General features: G+C 30.4%; 1 protein-coding gene across 3 annotated transcripts in view; it reads left to right on the plus strand.

Moving 5' to 3' along the window:
* LOC103580134 (brain tumor protein) overlaps nucleotides 1-20086 on the plus strand; it is a 111330-nt gene that overhangs the window by 82769 nt on the left and 8475 nt on the right. The gene's annotated exons all lie outside the window — the stretch shown is intronic.

Genomic DNA, 20086 nt, shown 5'->3' on the forward strand with positions numbered 1-20086 from the left:
TTATATTTTTATATGTGGTTTCTCTTTTATGCTTTCATATATCTCCGTATAACTTCAATATATTATTTATATATTTGACAACTTATAATTTTAATATATTTAAAATAAATGTTTACTTTATATATTTTACTTTATATATTTTTCGATATATAGAACCATATAAGTCCCCCCATATATATAAGAATAAATAAAATTTATTCTTTTCCGTCTTTCTCTCTCTGTTATAAGATTCAAACATTGTGTTCAGAATATATGTAATAAATATATATAATATATGTATTAACTCATAAACTTACGTATATAATTAATTATATTAAAACTTACTATATTATATATGAGAAAATATATATCGTTTTTGGCCACTTATATCTATATATAGTTATACTTATAGATATTTCACTAAATTATTTGGTACTAGATAAAAAAAAAAATTCATTATAATTAAATTCCTTTAAAAAAAAAAAATTTCCAAAAACTTTCATCAGGAAAAATTTCAAAATTTGACATTTCTTATTTTTTTTTTTTTTTTTACATTCTTTGAAAATTTAAAAGTTAAAATAATAATTATGAATTTATCTAAACAAATTTTTACTTCAACGTTTAATTTTTAACGTTCTCAAAAATTTATTTTTTTAATCCATCACTTAAAATTCATCGATCATCAATTTCAATTCCAAACATACAATCATATTAGCCTGAAATTAAAAGTTAATGTAATTTTTAAAAAATTCAAAATTTTCAAATTGAAACTACACTGGCTTCAATCCGAAAGTTCAAAAACATGAAAGATTTTTGAAATTTTTTCTCCTTCAGAAATCAATAACGATTTTTTAATGCAATTGTCGTAAACAACCAAAAAATCTAGGATAAAAATTCCCATTAAATTCATTACAAAAAAAAAATTAATAGCTAACAGATAAAAAAAAATTTTTTATTGCTGGCATTAATTTCTTATCGCGATATTTTTTTATTCCCTCCAATTACAACTATTGAGCTCCGCTGTTTTCTATTTATCCATTAGATCTCTTCCATAACCAATACCAAAAAAAATTCATTTATTCATAAAATCTATAAAAATCACTCGACCTTTTACAAATTAAATCCTCATACCAGGAAACTCAAACAGATCTAATGGACCCTAACATCAATAACTTAGATCCTGGAGCGGGTAGCGGCTTATCGACTTCTTACAACAAATATTTACTTTTTTACGTTAATATATCGAGTTATTAAACATTAAATATTTGCTTTCAATACAGCAAACAATACGGTTGACCTATAATATATACATACACATACATATCAGTAGACGGTTAATATTGTAAATTAATCAGACAATTAATAAGGTAAAGCTCGGTGAATGAGGTTTATCATCTTGGTATACTAAAGCACGTTGTTCGGTTTATCCTCGTGAAATTAATCAATGTCTTGTGTGTATACAACTGGGATACCTTTTACCACCAACTATGCCACTATATTTTAAGTATACATGTACAGTATATCTACCTTATTCATAGTTGATATTACAATGATAAATAAATTTAATATTTAGTACATCGAGCCAATAATTTAATCAATGTCATAAACTTTAACTACTTAATTTTTATTTTTACTAAAAAAAAAAGCAATTTGTTTTTGAAAACTTAATAATGGATGACATTGATTTAATGAAAATATATATAGACCTTTCGAAGTTATTATTTTAAAAAGAAAATAACAATAAATCATAAATTAGAGTGACATTTAAAAGGGAGTATTATTATTATTATTTAAAATATTTTAATAATAATAATAATACTAAGAGCGATGGTTAGGGATTTAGTATTAAGTAAAGGCGATACGAGAGAATGCTTTTGTTGGGATGCCAGAGGGTAGTGAGACGTAAAATTTGTCTCCGGTGGCCGGTAATTAGGTCCCTAATTTCCGGGGAATGTCTTAACTCGTGGCCAGGAGTAAAGTAGTTGGTACTAATGTAATTCGGTGGTTGTTGGTGTTGTTCTTGTGGTGCTGGCAATGTCAGTGTCAGGTTGATAGTGGTGACGTGAATCGAGGACAAGTGGACGATGGAATGAGAAGATTCTTGTGTTCAAGACAGAATGCGGTATCTTCACACGTCAATACACTCTCTTATCTCTATAGATGTAATTTCGTTTCGGTATATTATTGTATTGAACGCAGTCTTATATTACGAGTCATCGTACCCTGGATCTGAAGATAAAAAAATAAAAAAATGTCTATTCAATTCCTGTAAAAAAATATATCGATTAATTTTATTTAAATAAATTTAAATAAATTACCTGATATTAAATTCAAATTTTTTACTAGATATTTTAATTTAAAAAATTAATGCTTTTAAAATTGAACTAAAAAATAAATTTTTCCTTCGATTCTTGGCTTCAAGACAAAATTTACTGACCTAACTCTTTTTATTTTACTTTCAGCATGATATTTTTTTTATTAATTCTCTTCTTACTCTTTTTCTTACTCCTCCTTTTATATATACATATAAATTTGCCTCGTTTTCCTCATGTTGCCAATTCCTCAGCTGGATTATATTGCCCTGCGAACTTTAACACACTTTACTTTTTTGCATTCCCAACGAAAGAGAAACGTTATGCATACAACCAGTTAATTTTAATACCAACGTTACCTTAAAAAATATATAAAAACACCCTAAATTATAAATAATAATTTTTATTAAAAAACTAGAAGCAGTATAAATTTTTAGTACATGTACTAATTAGCAAATTAAATAAGAGCAAGTATTTAAAAAAAAAAAAAAAAAAAAAAAAAAAAAAAAAAATAGATTAAATAAACCAAAGATATTTTCTTTGTTCTTAACAGTTCGCGTAGTAATTTTCGCGCCGCTGATAACCGTCAAGAAATTCCTGGAGGTAAATCTTCTCGCGGTGGCTGGATAATTCCCACGCGTTTCTTCTCTGTTATACAAACCAGCTCGTAAGCCTTTGGGGCATACGGTTATTATTGTTACCATTATTGCGCCATCCTTTTATTTTTTTTTCCATGCATATTTAATATCACATATATTTTTTTTACTCATTGCAATGGTTATTGTTGATGTTGATGTAAATAGTAAATCTAAAAACGGTCGTGAGGCGTCGCCAAGTCTCTCGGTTTAGTTAACTTGAAGTTGATTGCAATGTCGTGGAAACTAAACGGGGGAAGTTAAAGAGGTAAGCATGACTCGGTCGCACACAAAGGGGGACTACAAGTACACAAAGACTACAAGGAAGGATATCCTTGGTGTCCTCGCGTGCACGAGTCCATCAAGCTGTTACATACCATACTGTAATAGCATTCGAGAGTAACTGAGACAGAGATAACTATTTATCGCTTGCACGAGACGACGTTGCTTTATGTCCGTCTACTATACCCACCAGACAGACACGATTATGTTTTTTATTTTATATGTTTATATTTTTAATTCTCTCTGTAATACCTTGTATCTCGTTTGCACCAAAAAAACCCATGAATACTCGATGGTATAAACGGACAATTATCTTCTCTAGGTTCTTTTTTTCCTTCGCTTTCTTGTATTACATTACACATTACTATTTTCTTGGACCGTAACTCGTCGTGGGTGAACTTGTATCATTTTTTTTTTATTTTATTTTTACATCCACTTTGCCTACAGATTTATTACGTCAAAAATAACTAAAATATTATTTGTAGAGTAAAGTACCCGATTGAAAATTTTATCCCTTTAAATATCCAGCTTCATATATATTTTATATAAACGCGTTAATAATTCCAATTTTAAAAAAAATCAAATTATTTGTGTTTTCAAATTTTAAAAAAAAATTCTAAATATGAATAAATAATTGCTGAAATTTTTTTATAATTTATTACACACGAGTTTAAAATTTTTAACATTAGCGTAAAAAATAAATTTTCGTCTCGACAACAAAAATTTTCAATTTAAAAAAAATTTCAGAAGACGGAAAATCAGATGGCTCCTATAATTTTGAAATTGCAATTAAAATGTCAAAGTTTCCTATATTTAAAAAAATTTTTTTTTTTAATACAAATATTTATATAAAGTGAATTGTATTTTACATGGATGTATATAAATACATATATATTGGGATCACGAATATGAATTTGACACGGGTAAATATTAAAGCACAAGTACAACATTATATTTTCAGTATAAATATCTGGCATAAGCAAACAAAGCACAAGATATGTATATATGAATGTATATATGTATGTATGTATATATAAAACGTTAATCTATGTCTATATACTGTTCGATATGTATGCACATCGGGTTTATTAGTATTAACACACAAATGTGAGAGACTAACAGCATCGATTATGTCTCTACAATGTTATAAACGCTTGTACGTTTACGTGCATTAATTAATCTACGTTTTCCACGTCACCATTTAAATTACCCAACAATAATACATAAACCCTACTCAGCTCACCATATTTGCGTGATACCTATGCATAAAAAATTTCATATAAATATAATAATAACAACAATATATATATATTTCTTCATAAATTATCATCGCGTGCGCAATACTTTCCCTATTTTCTATATCTTTCTCTATTTCCCTCTTTATTTTGGCCTTTAATATAAATCGATCATTACTATTTTCGATAAACTTTTTGTATTCTCAGTGAACTAGTAGCACAATATAATATTAACATGCGATAATTCGGGTATCGAAATATATATGAATAAATTATATATTTTATTATGATAATATTTAATGATATCGCTTGTTAATATTAACAAAGTGTAGTCATAAATAAAATTTGTATAAAAAATATACATACATATATATATATATATATATATATATATACTCGATAAGGGTGAATAAAAAATTAATAAATATGAGAAGAAAGAAAAATTTAGTAGGAAAAATATTTAAAAAATAATACATTTGAATATTTAAAATAATAAATATACATGAGAGAGGGATAGAGATAAAAATTATGTGCAAGACAACCCTCGCGACCCTCTGGATGGTAAAAGTAAGATAGTAAAGTATGTATGTATTTATTGTTGAAGAATAGATGGAGTTGGATAATGTACGAGAGTAAAGTTGTGTAAAAGTAAAGCCAAAGGAGTAAAAGGAATGGGAGGTTAAGGTAGAGGAGGAGGAGGAGGAGCCAGTGGAAGAGAAAGAGGGTGGTCGTCGTCGTAGGTCACAATGAAAATTTATGAGCAATATCAAGTATTCTCGTTTACATCAGCAGTATACGTCTCATGCATTGTAGGTGGACAATCTACCTACTGCCTACTACTGCTATATGCTGCAACAATGAATATTCCTCGAGACAAAATCGTGTTACATATATTTACTTTACGCGAGTAGAGGTGAAAATCTCTGTGAAATACATACATATATATAATATGTTAAAAGCATTGTCGAGTGAATGTGAACTTGCACACCCGCCGGGTATACAAATCATCAATCAATCATGCATTTTATTTTACTTTCCAACATAATATATATACATTTTATATCACTATTACTCTTTTATACTCACTAATTTATTTATTAATATTTAAATTCTTTTTATCTGAATTATTTACGAGTATAATAGTGATGAGATAAAATCAAATAATTTTCAAAATGGCTTCTATTGAAAAAATTACTTTTTCAATAAAAATTAAGGATGATACTCATGTTAGCCGACGTCTAATAATTTTTGCATTTTTTTTGAAATGATAAATTGTAAAAAAAAAATATTTCAAAAAATTGCACTTATAGTTTTTTAAATTTTCTACATGTGCAAATTTTTAGATTTTTTTTTTTTGTAATTGGTTGAAAAGAATTCAAAAATTTTTAATTGTCTGCTCACTTCAGGATCACAAATTAAGGGCATGTTAATAATTCGCGTTTTTAAATTATTAATAAATTTTTCTAAAAATACGAACTTCAATTTTGAAAGCTATTAAATTAAAGTAAAAAGTTCTTTATAATTTATCACACGTGAATTTAAAATTTAATACTCGAAATCCGAACTGAATATTTAGAGTTTAAATCGAATAGTAATATTAGATTCGAAAACTCTCTACATATTCCTAATACAAATATTATAGAAGTCGTTTTGTGCAGTTTCTTATAAAAAATTTATCAATTTTACCGTCAAAGAGGTCAGGGCAAAAAAGAGACCGCGAAAAAATTGAGCACCAAAAAATTTTCTTCCACGCCACACATCATTTTGCCCCAGATAAATTTTTTTCATTTTAAATTCATTTCATCTTCTTCTCTCCTTACCTCCCAGCAAACAAATGTCTTTAATTTTTATAATTAATTTGTTTACATAAATATATGCATACATTTTTTTTATTTCGCAAAATATTTTATTATCTTTCATATTTCATTGGACTGCATGCAATTTTTTTCGCCCACCCACTATTTTAAATCAATAGTTTATTCATTTAAATATTTAATGCATCCCCAATTTATTTTTATTTACAAAACAATTATCAATACAATGGATACATTTTTTTTTTTTTTATTATTATTATTATTGAAATATTAACAGCATTGTTATTATTTATGTTTTATTACTTAAGTACACAAATGGATTGTCGGTTACATTCACACTAGTATGTAAAAACATATAATATATGTCTGTGTATTTAGAATCGATTTCCTAGCTGTAGCAACGTGCATATAGTCAGTAGTGCAGGTCGACAGGGATTTTCGCTTCGCGTGGAGGAATAATTATTTACAAGCGTCCGACGAGGGTCGTGCCCACTCGGGGATTTCGTTTCCAATTATTGCCAATCAGCCGGAGGACGTCATCGGCGGCAGTGGCGGTCCTCGATCTCTTTTCCGGTTTGTCACCTGCGTGTACATGTGTGCTGTGTGTGTGTGTGTGTGTTTGTGTGTGCTCACACTCGATTCAGACCTTCGTCATTCCCTCTTCTACCCTACCAATACTGTAATCAAATAAAATACAACCCACATACACAATAAATAATATCCATACCCAAAAGTAACTATCTACAATCGATTATATACTTCACGATAGTATCTACACTTAAATCATCATCATTGTCACCGTTATCACCTTCATAAATTTTATTTTATTTATTGTTATTGCTTTTTTTATTTCTTCCTCATTGAAGTAAATTTTACAAGAAAAAAAAAAGAAATATATATATATATATATCACCTTTTCACGTAAACTTTATCAAAAAAAAAAAAAAAAAAACATTACTTTTAAAAAAAAAAAATCGTCATGATGAATAAGACGAAGGGAGTTGAAAAAAAATAAGAATAATTTATATATATGAAGGTATAATAGAAGCGTGCGATAATTTACCAATTTGTATGCTACTTTGCTGGAGCTGTCAACGTCGGATCGTAAAGTATGATATAAATGCGAAGCTTACATGCCGCGTCGACTATGAAAGACGATGTTCTATTAGTATATACATATATATATGTATATATTTTTAGGAGGTTGGTTCGTAAGTAAGCTTACGGTTAGTTGCACTTGGTGGTTTAATTAAAACAAATTGCTTGCGTCATCATAAAGTCACGAATAATTCGTAAAAACGCTTTGCATGCGTACTATATATGTATATACAAATACACAGGACACGAAGAATATATTTTTCCTTCTCTTTAATATTATTTTCCTTTTATTTTTTCTTATGAATATCCGCTTATCTATGCCACCCACTAGCGCTACCACCTCTCGTGAGTTATGTATCGCGTGTGGGCCACAAATTGAAAAATAATCTTGAGGAAAAAAATAATTTATCGGGTGATACTGATGTGGAGACACGTCTTTAAAAAATATATATGTTGAATACAATGGAAAATAACGGAGTTAATTTGGGTATTGGTGTTGAAACGCAATAAAATACGATCTATATTCGTAAAGACTTGGAATTTATTGTGAAAATGGATTCAACTGAAGTAAATAAAAATTTTCAATAGAAGTAAACAGTCGTGACAATGGCAACGGTAACGGCAACGGCAGCGGCAGATGTGAGCTTATAAGATTTAAATGGATAAACACAATGAAGAATATAGAATAATTATGAAAGTGAATTTAATCGTTGGACCACATGTGGCGCGAGTTACTGAGCACCTTGACGCGTGCCAACTATCTCGGTTGCCAATTAAACGTCACCGAACATATCCCGCTGGTATTGATTGTCCCCTCGTTCAATCGACCGCGTCCTCATCACTCGTGTGAAGGTGAACTTGGGAATGCTCACAAGGGAATAATGAACTTGACACGGATTTATCGTTAAATTTTCTTATACTGAACCACCCATTATAATTTTACTCTTCAACCCCAAATTACCAACTTCTGAGCAGGGATAAAAATAAAATATTTAAAATCACATGATAAAAAAATAATATATAACTTTTTCATCTTTTAAATTCTTTATCATGAGCTAGAGTTATTACAGATACGTGATGCTGCTGCTAACATAACTTCGGGATAGATACGAACCAAGGGGTTGGTGTACTCGAAAATCGATGCCTTGGTAATTCTGTTGAGTATTGCTGCCACCAACATCACCATCACTACTAAATTTATTGTTGCCACCACTACTACAACTACTTTTCCAATTTCCCCTTGCTTGAAAATCCCGACATATAATGTCACCTCAAATGGAAAACCCCAAAATTCTTTGGTATATTATATTGAAAAGACTTTCAGGAAGTTTGAATTTTTCAATTCAAATCGTCATATGGCATCACAGGGAACTGTAATGTCAATTTCATTTTTCTTTATAACTTTATATATAACTGATACATTTCATAGCTCCCTATTCACTTTTTTTTCTTCATATCAATGTTTCATTTTTATTACTCTTATTTTTAATTTTATTTTATTCCTTTACATTTTACAAGCTTGATTCAATACTCGCAATAAAAAAAAAAAAAATAAAAAATAAAAAAAATAAAAAATTGAAAGTTTCCAATAAAAAATGAATTTTTGATTACAGACTAAAGTACTGTAATTGAAAGTAAAATGAATTTTTAATCCATAACACAAAACTTGGGATGATAAAAGTTGAAATTTATTTTCCTAAATACTTACTATGTACCGTAAATATTCATTGAATTTTCCAAGAATGCTGAATTATTATAATAGTTATCTACTTTGCCATATTATCTTTAAAATTTTATTACTAATAAAATTTCAGCATTTTGAACTTTCAACTTCATTGTTCTCAACCTCCAACAATTTTATTTATAAAATCATCAATTTAATTTCAATTCAGAAAAAAAAAATTAAATTATTAATAGAGCTAAAATTTTCCATTAAATACTCAGTAAATATAAAAGTTATTTTATCTGGAGACAAAGTTATTGATCAAGTTATGACACAAGGCCATGAACTCCTCCCCCCCCTCGCGTAATTATCCTCCGTTATAAGTTTCAGACTCCATTAATTCACATTTTTTTTTTATTCCCCACAATTTCTTTTTTTTTCTCCGTCTACAATACGCCCGTCGTCATATTAGATATACGTCAAAAAAAACTCAAAACAACGTACGTAAATTGATCCAACAAAAAATTTATTGCACAGTATACAATTTTAAACAAAATAATCCCCATACTATACAAACATTGTTAGCATTTACAAAAGGTCTCATCCTGAATGCATAATAATAATAAATATGATCAAATCTAGTGTTCTTATGTTACACATATGTCGAAAGGACCCTCAGAAAAAATATGAAAAAAAAAAAATTGCAAAAGTGGCTGGTTAGTTGGATGCATGCGGGTCCAAGCAATAAGTTGGCCAAGTGTAAGCATGTTAACGGTAAAGAAATAGCTCCCAAGAGAAAGAAGAAGAAAGAAATCGAGTGAGTGAGTGAGTGAAACTGAGTATATATGTCTAAAGAGGGATGAGTAGCATGTGGGCCACCAACAATGGCGTTTCCCTCTTACGCCTTGGCTTCCGTATTGCGTTACTCCGGCCATTAAAGCCGGGTCCTTTGTTGCCAACGAGGGTAGTTGAGCGCTGGGTGTAGAATTAAGCGCGAACAAACCCCAACTACAATCGCCCAAGAGTATACTAGTACTAGTTGTATAATGTATATATACACTTTTCTACACATCAACATATATACACACACACACACCCACACACACACACACAGCTACTATATATTTATATATAAAATTACAGTGAGAAACTATGGGTCCGATGAATGGATTGTTAGCCGCACACGTTATTCAACTATTCAAGTAATTGTCAGACTTGCTAGTAATTAAAATCAACATTATAGTTATTTACATTTTCTTACTTTTACTTTCATCCTTACGCGGAATATTTTATCAATAAATATTTAATCTCAACCTATTTATGCACCGTCAAAATTTTCGGAGTGAATGCGGATAAAATACACAGTTGAAAATTTTGTGTTCTTATGTATAAAAATTCAATGGTTAAATATTTTGTGTCAATTATTTGACGTCAAGTGTAAATTTAACTAGAGTTGAATGTGTCATTTGATCTCAACAAGTTTTAAGCCTGTATTATTGTTTGACAAGTATAATGTGTTAAATTAACACAAAATACTGAGCGGATCATTTAGGACATGTGATTTGTGTTAAATTTAACACAAATTTTTCAACTATGTATGGAGTGAAATTTACTCCAAAGGGGAGTTTATTTTAATATTAAAACTCCGAATCGGAGTGAATGCGGATTTAAATAAAATCCGTAATCACTCCCGATTTTGTATGGTAGCCGTACGAATTATAAATAGATGGCGCGTACGGTTCAATTAATTCTCAAGCAAATTTCAGTAATAAAACTTTTCGAGTTTAAAAAAAATGTTTATCTAAATTCTACACTAGACTAATGGCTGTATTTTTAACATCTATCCTAGTTAAAGTAAACAATTATTTTTAGTGACTACCGGGTAAATTTATCTTGTTACGATCTTTAGTAAATTTTCAGTGACTCGAGGGAATAGAAAACACACAGTACGAAGGTAAAGTAAAGGTACATATATATGTATATATTTATATGTGTGTACTTTAGTAAGGTATATATGGGTTTAGATCGAGGGTGGTAGGGTACGAGAGACCGTTTCGAGGACTTGTACCTCTTTTTATTCGTCTTATTCTATTCACTATCACATTAATCTTCACATATATGTATATGTATATGTATATAAATACAAGTATACATGTATGTAAGTTTAAATGTATGTATAAAATAATAGTCAAGCAACTAGGAGAGAAACTTGAAGCTCGAAGCTCGTCCTCTACTCTTACTCTCTTGTCTCACGATAATCGTTAACGCCACAGGTGTGCGCTGAGTCTCTATTTCACGAGAGCTCGTCGACCCGAACCAAGTGCCTTTACTGGGTAATCCTCAGCACTTTGAGAGCGAGGACCAATAGCTTGCGATATTGTGGGAAATTCACTCAAGCTAATATACAGAATAAAGATGAGGAATAAGATGAAGAATACAGGCTAAGAAAACTATAAACCATAAATATTAATAACAAATATCGGTATTTTATTTTTTATAAATCGTCAAGTATCAAGTCTCAAGTGGAACTTTTTAAATTACTCATAATTATATGGTATATATAGTATAAAGATAGCCGTATAAATATTTAAAAAATAATAAAATTTTAATCAATGGCATTGACCTCGGAGGCTCACGACTGATTAGTAACTTTTATTAATGTAATTGAACTTGTCTGAGTAAATGTTTTTTTTTTATTATTTATAAATTAATCTTTTCCGGTTATTTAGCAACAACAATTCCAATTCCAATACCAATGATAAGTGTTTCAATAATTAATAATGCAACAAAACAAGATAAGAGATATGGAATTAATTATTTGAAAATAGTCGGAGATTAAAATTTTTTTTTTGATAAAAAAAAAAAAAAAAAAAAAAAAAATCAATGAATGGAGGATAAGGATCCGACATTTTGCGTGAGAATTCTATCGCGTATTAAATTGTTGGTGGATTACTGAACGAGACACGAGGCGTGGAATTGTGAATAACGGCGGGCTTTGTGCTGATTCTCTTGTCAGTGAGTCATCGCGACCGGTCAAACGGTGCTTGAACCGCAGTTCCCACTTCACTAAACGAATATTTATTTTTCCAATGTACTGACATTTTTTTTTATTCCAATTGTAATATTAAAAAAAAAAAAACGTCTTCACTAAATTATCAAAATGTTTAAAAGTCACATTAGTACGTAATGTAATTACGTAACTAATTATAAATACAGAATAAATTAAAATATATTAAATTACGGGTGCAATGACTCACTGATGACAATCCCGGAAGTATCTGACGTAAATTTATCAATATTTACGGAAAGAGAAAAAAGATAAATTTGAGACAAAGTAATGAGTAAAAAAAGTTGAGTAAAATATATACATATATAAGATAAAAATGATAATCTGTCTGAAGCGATTCGATTGGCAATTGGCTTTCAATAAGAGCAAAGGAAACTCATCAGTAATTGAATTTCGTAATGGGAGATTGCTCCGCTTGGCATGCAAATATTTTATAATATCCGGCGAGAGTATTGGAGTCCGGTTCGTCAACGAGGGCGTGAGAAGCGGAAGCTTCGAGAATCGATATACCCAGCAGCAACACCACCACCAACATTGCCATCGCCATCACTACAACCAAAGTACATAGGGTACAGAGAACAGAGTGCAGAGAGAGAAAAAAATATAAAAACGTAGAGAACAGAGCAGAGTGTAGAGAGTAGTAAGCGCGAACTTGGATAATCGACGAATGCAAGTTACACTACAGTACACTGGCTCGTTCATCGGTCGGTCTGTCGGTCCGTCCGGATGGTGACCTTCCGTAACCGGCGTGGCTGCACGATCTCTCAGAGAGTACAGTGACCTCTCGCGGCATCACAACAACTACATTCTCTTATTCCATTTGTATCCTACACTACTCGTTATTTCATTTTTCTTCTCGCTTTATACCACATATATAATAATAATAGCAACATATATACATACATATAAAAGCTGTTTTCGCGCTCCATCTAACCTTTTTTCTTATCTCTCTTACTCTAAATCCTATCTCTTTATCGTAACGCCCCATCTCTTTCTCATTTTTTGTTGTCTCTTTCACTTTGTCCGCTTTATTATTATTATTATATTTTTTTTTTTTTTTCATTTTATCTTTTGCTCGTTCACTGCATAGCCATAGACACGGACAGACATTTTACATAGAGTCTTCTATCGCAGTCCACGCTTTGGTATATCCGCGACGCGATTCGCGAACTAACAAGTTCACCTACCACTCGAACTCGTAAAATTTCTCCAGCGGAACGGCCGCACAGCATCATCCGGAAACGTCGTCGCGGGCGGCATACGTTCTCTACACAACCACTATCTTCATATATATATATATATATTCTGATATAAACATATACACTGTACAGTATGTATAATACATTTTTTTTCCCTACATAATATTCTACATATACATATACATATATATAATAATAATAATACTAACCAGTCGCTCTACTCGCTTACTCACACGGTCACGGTTTGTGAATCGCGACGATAGAAAATTCAGGGACAACTCTCCGTGGTTCTCATTATTTTTTCATTTTATTTACTAATTATTTTATATACATTTTTATTATCATTTTATTTTCTACAAAAATTATTATTTTATAATAATAATAATAATAATTACATATATAATAAATGTACAGTTTTACTGTACACAGAAAGTTTTATTGATCCCGACAGCCGTTGTCTCGTTACTGCCACCCTTTCGCTTTCCATCCGACCTCTCACTATTTTATATATTTTTTCCTCATCACCTTTTTATGCTGATAAACACACGCACTGGACATAATCCGCGGTCAAATAAAATTATCATAACCGCTATTGATTATGTGATAACAAGCTTTATATATATTTACCCTTTTTTTTATTAAAAAAATAATAATAATAGAGATAAGAATTTAGCATAAGATAGAGTACTTGATATTATATTATGTAGTTATAATAAAACGAAAGTAAACGGGTGTATAATAAATCTTCTTTTGATTGATCGTTATATATATGTATATGTATTTATATTTATATGTGTATGTGTATGTGAATGTACATGTGCGTGTATTTTAATACAGTATTGATCGGTCATACCGGTAAAATCTAGAATTTCTGTGGTACTGCCTCGGTTAGCCTGCATCGTCGAGTGACGCGCCGTTAATGACTTTGATGATTGCGACGTTTGATATTGATTTTCTGGCTTGTCGCCGGAAATGCGTTTATACCTACCGGGTGATCAAATTACTACAATAATCTCTTCCATTAATGCCCATCTTATACCTATAAACACGTTTATTTAAATAATATATCGAATGTTGATTTTCAATTATCATTCAATTAATTTCATTAATTTATAACATTTTTTTTATACTTTTCCTTTATTAAATGGAGTACCCTTTAGTTCGATTCAATGTTTTCAACAAATTTTTTTTATTCCATTACTCACGTTCAATTAAATATATTGAAAAATAAAAAAAAATTATTTCAATAATTTACTTTTATCTTTTCATCGCTGAAAGCTTTCAATAATTTTTTCTATCTTTGTTAATTTAAAAAAAAAAAAAAAAAAAAAAAAAAAAAAAAAAACTTTTTACTTGCACACTCACTTGAACTCATTAAGAAATTCTTGAACAATTTCATTTATTATTTTTTACTATTAATTAATAAAATCGTTTAAATTAATAATTCCATTATTCTCCAGTACTTGAAAACATTTAATCGATTATATTTCTCCAAGTTTTCGTTTATTTATTTATATATATATTATTTATGTAAACTATTTTCTAGTATCATATAAAAAAAAATAACGTACGTGTATAAAAAAAAAGTAGATATATATGTGTATAAATATTATATATGAATAGAAAGTGTTACGCAAGAAAATAGTCACCCAGTAGACAAGTATACAAACGAACGCACAATTGAGTTGCGTTGAAATAGAAGGGCGATGCACTGTCGGGGTTGTCGCGGTGAAAGAGTGAGCAAGTAAACGAATAGCAAGAGAAAGTACAAGGGAGTGAGAAAATAAGAGCAGAGAAGAGAAGAGAAAGGGATAAAAGGGATATAGAAGGGTAGTATAGACGGTGGTCCCTCTCATCGCATTTGCTGTTCACCGGCGTCAGTTCGCGGCGTGGTTCTATTCCACCGACCCTGGTTATATTCTCTCCCTCTCTCTCTCTCTCTCTCTCTGTATAGCTGGATAGAGTATGAACACGGGGGTAAAATGCGGGGGTTGGAGGAGACGGTCGATGCGGTGTAGCCATGGTAACCAGACGCGTCGTCCCTCGCCACGGGGTGCATTCAACCATCAGGGAGAAAGGCGTGCAAGCCATTGCCGGATGAATCGCGAGGGACTATACACTGCTCGACGAATCGTCTTGTCTCAGTCTCTCCAATTCGTAAACTCTATATACATTTCACATCTCATCCTTCTTCTCTTCCTCTTCGTTTACTATATTCGGTAGTGCTTTGGTTGCCAACATCCCTTCCGCACACACATACACTCACTCACCCACTCACTCACTCACACAAATTTATAGCGACATAGACATACACAACAAACTAATATATACAACAGTATACCCGGGGTTACTGCTGCTGCTAAGCTTCTCCTACAACCAACGAAAATCGAATTCACCACGATGTCGAGAACACACACCGAGTCGAGGTTATGGTCCACGTATCAAGGTTCTCACTTGCTTTTCAAGGTTCCAAGGTCGATGTCTATGAAAAAAAAAAAAAAATGTTATCTCTAAATGATTGATTACTTTCTATATATACATATATTTATTACTTGATCTGAACCTTATATTAAAATTCATTTATCACAGATTCGTGATTTGTTAAATTCAACTTGACTATGATATGGATTTTTTTAAACGGTTTCATATAATTTAAAAAACAATAAATTTAAAGAAGATGAAAATAATAAAAAAAACTTACGTTATCTCACATCAGCAAAATAACTTTAAAAAAAAATAAAAAAAGACCGTAATAAAACGTAACCGGGTATAAAATTTTGCACGTCCATACGTACAGATCTCGTAACACAAGACCACCAGAGATATTAAATTGTCGGTCGTAGAGAAAAAAATTTACACAGATAATCTAATAAAAACTCACAAATAATAATAATAATAATAATAATAAAGTCGATTACACCAAATGGCGTTTGCTGGACGGGGGTTGTAATGACGGAAAGAGAAAATTTTTAAACGACTAAAGTGATTACACAACGTTGGCTATACGAGATTTATTTTTACAACAAACCATGATATTTATTTTCACCAGAGCTCCGATTACTTTGCTATTCAAACAATTATCCATAAAAAAAAAAAATTATACAAAAGATTTCCATCTCTTTTGAACAGAGTACTCAGTGTTCCTCGGAGCTATTAAATTACATCCACTTTCTGATTTAAAATATAAAATGCTGAATAATTCCTATTGTAATTTTGAAAATTTATTACTTCAACAAATATTTACATACATATTACATATATACATATATATACATGTAGATTGTTACTGAATATTCCATGGTATTCTAACATATCCTAATTCAATGAATTCAACGAAATTATCCGTTAGCTTCCAGCCCAATGATCCACACGAGGTTAGTGTAATATTCGCTCTTATGTTTGGACACAGTCATGCAAATATATGAGCTCTGATTACACTTGACTTCGATTACTTTTTTCTGCAAACATAAAGTCTATTTTTGTTAAAAAAAAAAAAAAAACTAATTATTGAAATAATTGAAAAAAAAAAAAAAAAGATTTTAATGAAAATAAAATTTCCCTGGAAAATTAACTCTGTAAAAGTTAATTTATTTTTTTATAATAGCTTTTATTTGTAAAGAATAAAAAAAAAGTAATATAAAGGTTTCGATGAATATGGAAAATATATGATATGTATAAAACTGGGAATGACGAGAAAGCTAAAGCAGGAGGTAGAGGGTGGAGTAGGAATGAGAGACCACTAGATATTCCCCACATATATTCATCGATCCATTCCAGGTTCCACGTCCTCGAGGACGTCAGGAGGGTCGAGAAAAGACTAGAAAATACATATCGTTTAAACTTTATTCATCGTAATTACATAGTATGCTTTTTTGTACGTCTGGTTATACTTTTTAATATCACCAACAGTAATTTTATTGTAGACTTCGTTTAGTGGAGATATAAAAAAAAAAAAAAAAAAAAAAAGATTAAATATTTAATGTCATTTCTAAGGAAATAAAGTTGTATTGAAAGTAACAATAGCTTATTATTTGCTTGATTGCATCGATATTAAAGAAAAAAAAATTTCAACTTTTCTGACATTATAAATACTATAAATCATTTTGTTACTTTGCCGAGATAGTAGTATCAGACAATAAATATATGGCTGAAAAGTATTACAAGTTTGAGTTGTAATTTATGAAAAAAAGTTTTAGTCATCTTGATAAAAAAAAAAGTAACAATAAAAATATTGATGGGATCTAGTGCTATTTTAGTATTAAAAGAAATTTAGCAATAGATTGATCGTATATTTTTTATAAAAATGAATAAATGAAAATAAAGTAAATTAAAAAATATCAATCTCTCGACAACTGGCGGATATGCTATTTTAGAATAACGAGTTTTGGCATCGCCTCTGGCTTTTTGTCACGCACAGATACGCGTCAATAACAAAAATACATCAATCTATCGAATATTCATTAAAATTTATACAATTATTTAATAACCCGTAGCATTTTAACAATTCGTATAAAATATATATTTATATTTTTTATAATCGAACACTATTAAAATAGTCATTTTATTTAACTTTTTTATTAATTAAAATAAAGTATTAATGTCCAAAAATGGAGAAGTGCCCATAAATGGTACCTCTACTCTACACGTAGACAATTTTTTAGTGAAAATTATCCGAAAAGTTTGATACTGCCAGGACATGTAGTAAATATATAAATTTTTTTCATGCATATTGTAAAATATACTACTCGATATCATATATATGAAGTGCCATCTACTAACAACATTGTAGAAATTCAGTTACTGGCTAGATGTCCTTAGTACCAAAGTTTATGGGTAATTTTTACTCAAAAATTATCTGCATATAATAAAAATTTAGTATGACAATAAAGTTAACAGCCATTTAAAAATTTTTTTATTTTTTTTAACAAAAAAATATATTTAAAAAATACATTTTGAAAAATTGCACTTATAGTTTATGAAATTTTCAATATGTGCATTTTTTTATAAATATTTTTTTTTAATTATTTATCTGTTAAAAAAAATTTCGTTTAATTTCGAATACCTGCAAACTTTACTATCATAAATTTAGTTACTGGCAAATGTCATCACAGTACCAAACTTCATAGGTAATTTTTACTAAAAAATTATCTGCGTGTATATAGATTTTTTTTTTGGTGTCTGGAAAAAGTAATCTTTATCTACAAGCCTCGGTCTCTTTATATATATCTATAGACAGAATTTTATTAATTTATTTTTATTCTTTCATCCAGAGCAAAATCTCGAAATTTTTACAGAACCAGTTAAAGTACCTGTCCGCAGACTTTAATCTCGTTTCGCGTCGCTCCCAGTAGCATTGGGTTTGAGTACAGTCGCAAAGGCTGAAACGTATTTAACATATAAGAGACAACTGAAATAGCTGACGTGTAGGCAAAAGAAGACCCAGCCAGCCAGCCAACCAACCAACCAACTAGCAAAACAAAATAAGAGTGAGAACAAGAGTAAAAGTAAAGTAAAGCAAATGAGAGTAACAGAGAGAGAAATATCGTCAGCAAGAAGCAACAGCACTCTAGGAGTTTATGCAAAGCTTATGCCACGCCAAATGCGGTTACATCTGCGTAGGGCTTTGCGATCCAGCAAGTCACCATTCACCCAAAGTACTATGCCAAGCGATGCGGCAAGATGGAGTCGTTAAATTCACCATATAAACTCTGAAAAGATAAAATTAAAGAAAGTGAGAGAATAATAAGAAAATAATGCAAGAAAGAGCTGGAAAAATCCAATGAAATGAACCATCGAGAAAATAGTCTAGTCTCTATTCAAGCTTAATGTTTTTTCTCTAAAGTCTAAATGGAAATATTAAACTTTTTTTTTTTGAATTGACACAAACCCAGCACTTTTGCGAAACAAATTATTTTTTATTAAAATTGTTATTTGAATTTACGATAATTTGGATGACAAAAAAAAATAAATAAATTTCGGACAGTCTAGTCTGATAAAAAAAATAAATATAACAATTTATTGGTATCGTAGTAATTGGAGCGGAATTTATTTGGATGGTGTAATCTTATTGGATCAGGTAGCTGAAGGAAACTTTAACAGTTTTCTCTTGTAAATATATTTCGCCCGGAAAAAAATATAATAAAAATACAAAGATTTTATACAGATAAGATACAAGTGTCGGGTACTTTTGAAGGAACGGATGTCATGCCAGTAAGTTTAAGTTACGTCCACTGTAATTTTATTAAGAAGGACATTCAGGTTTATAAATTGCAATTCAGCATTCTCTTGGATTGAATTGATAAAAACTTTTCGATGGTCGCAGTTCACATTTGTCATAACTCCGGACACTGTTTAACAATTGCTCCAATGTAAATTTATGTTGAAGTGGGTGGGTGGCTGGGAAGAGATGGGAAGAGAGGGGTGAAGGTTGAATAAGGGTGGATGACTTTTGTCAGTCTTGAGCGAGATGGATTTCTTTGCAACAAGTCAAGTCATTGTAAGTAAGTAAGTAAAGTAAAGTAAGTAAGTGGGGTCTCGTTGGTGCATTCTTCACTCCTCTCTCTATATATACGTACTACTGAGGAGGAAGAGTATTCCGCGAAGCATGGAACGTTAACCCCGCGTATCTCTATGTTGCATCGAAATTCCTGCACGAAGGTCGAAAGCCCTGATGTACAAGTAGCATAATACACATATATAATATAAGAGGTATCGTTCTTGGAGTATAAAAGCGAAAAGGAATCTTATTGCAAGAGCCTGGGTAGGCATTGGATTAAAGTTGCAAAGGCTGCTGCTGTTATTG

Source organism: Microplitis demolitor, chromosome 1 (genome assembly GCF_026212275.2).
Source record: "Microplitis demolitor isolate Queensland-Clemson2020A chromosome 1, iyMicDemo2.1a, whole genome shotgun sequence".
Classification (NCBI taxonomy): Eukaryota; Metazoa; Arthropoda; class Insecta; order Hymenoptera; family Braconidae; genus Microplitis; species Microplitis demolitor.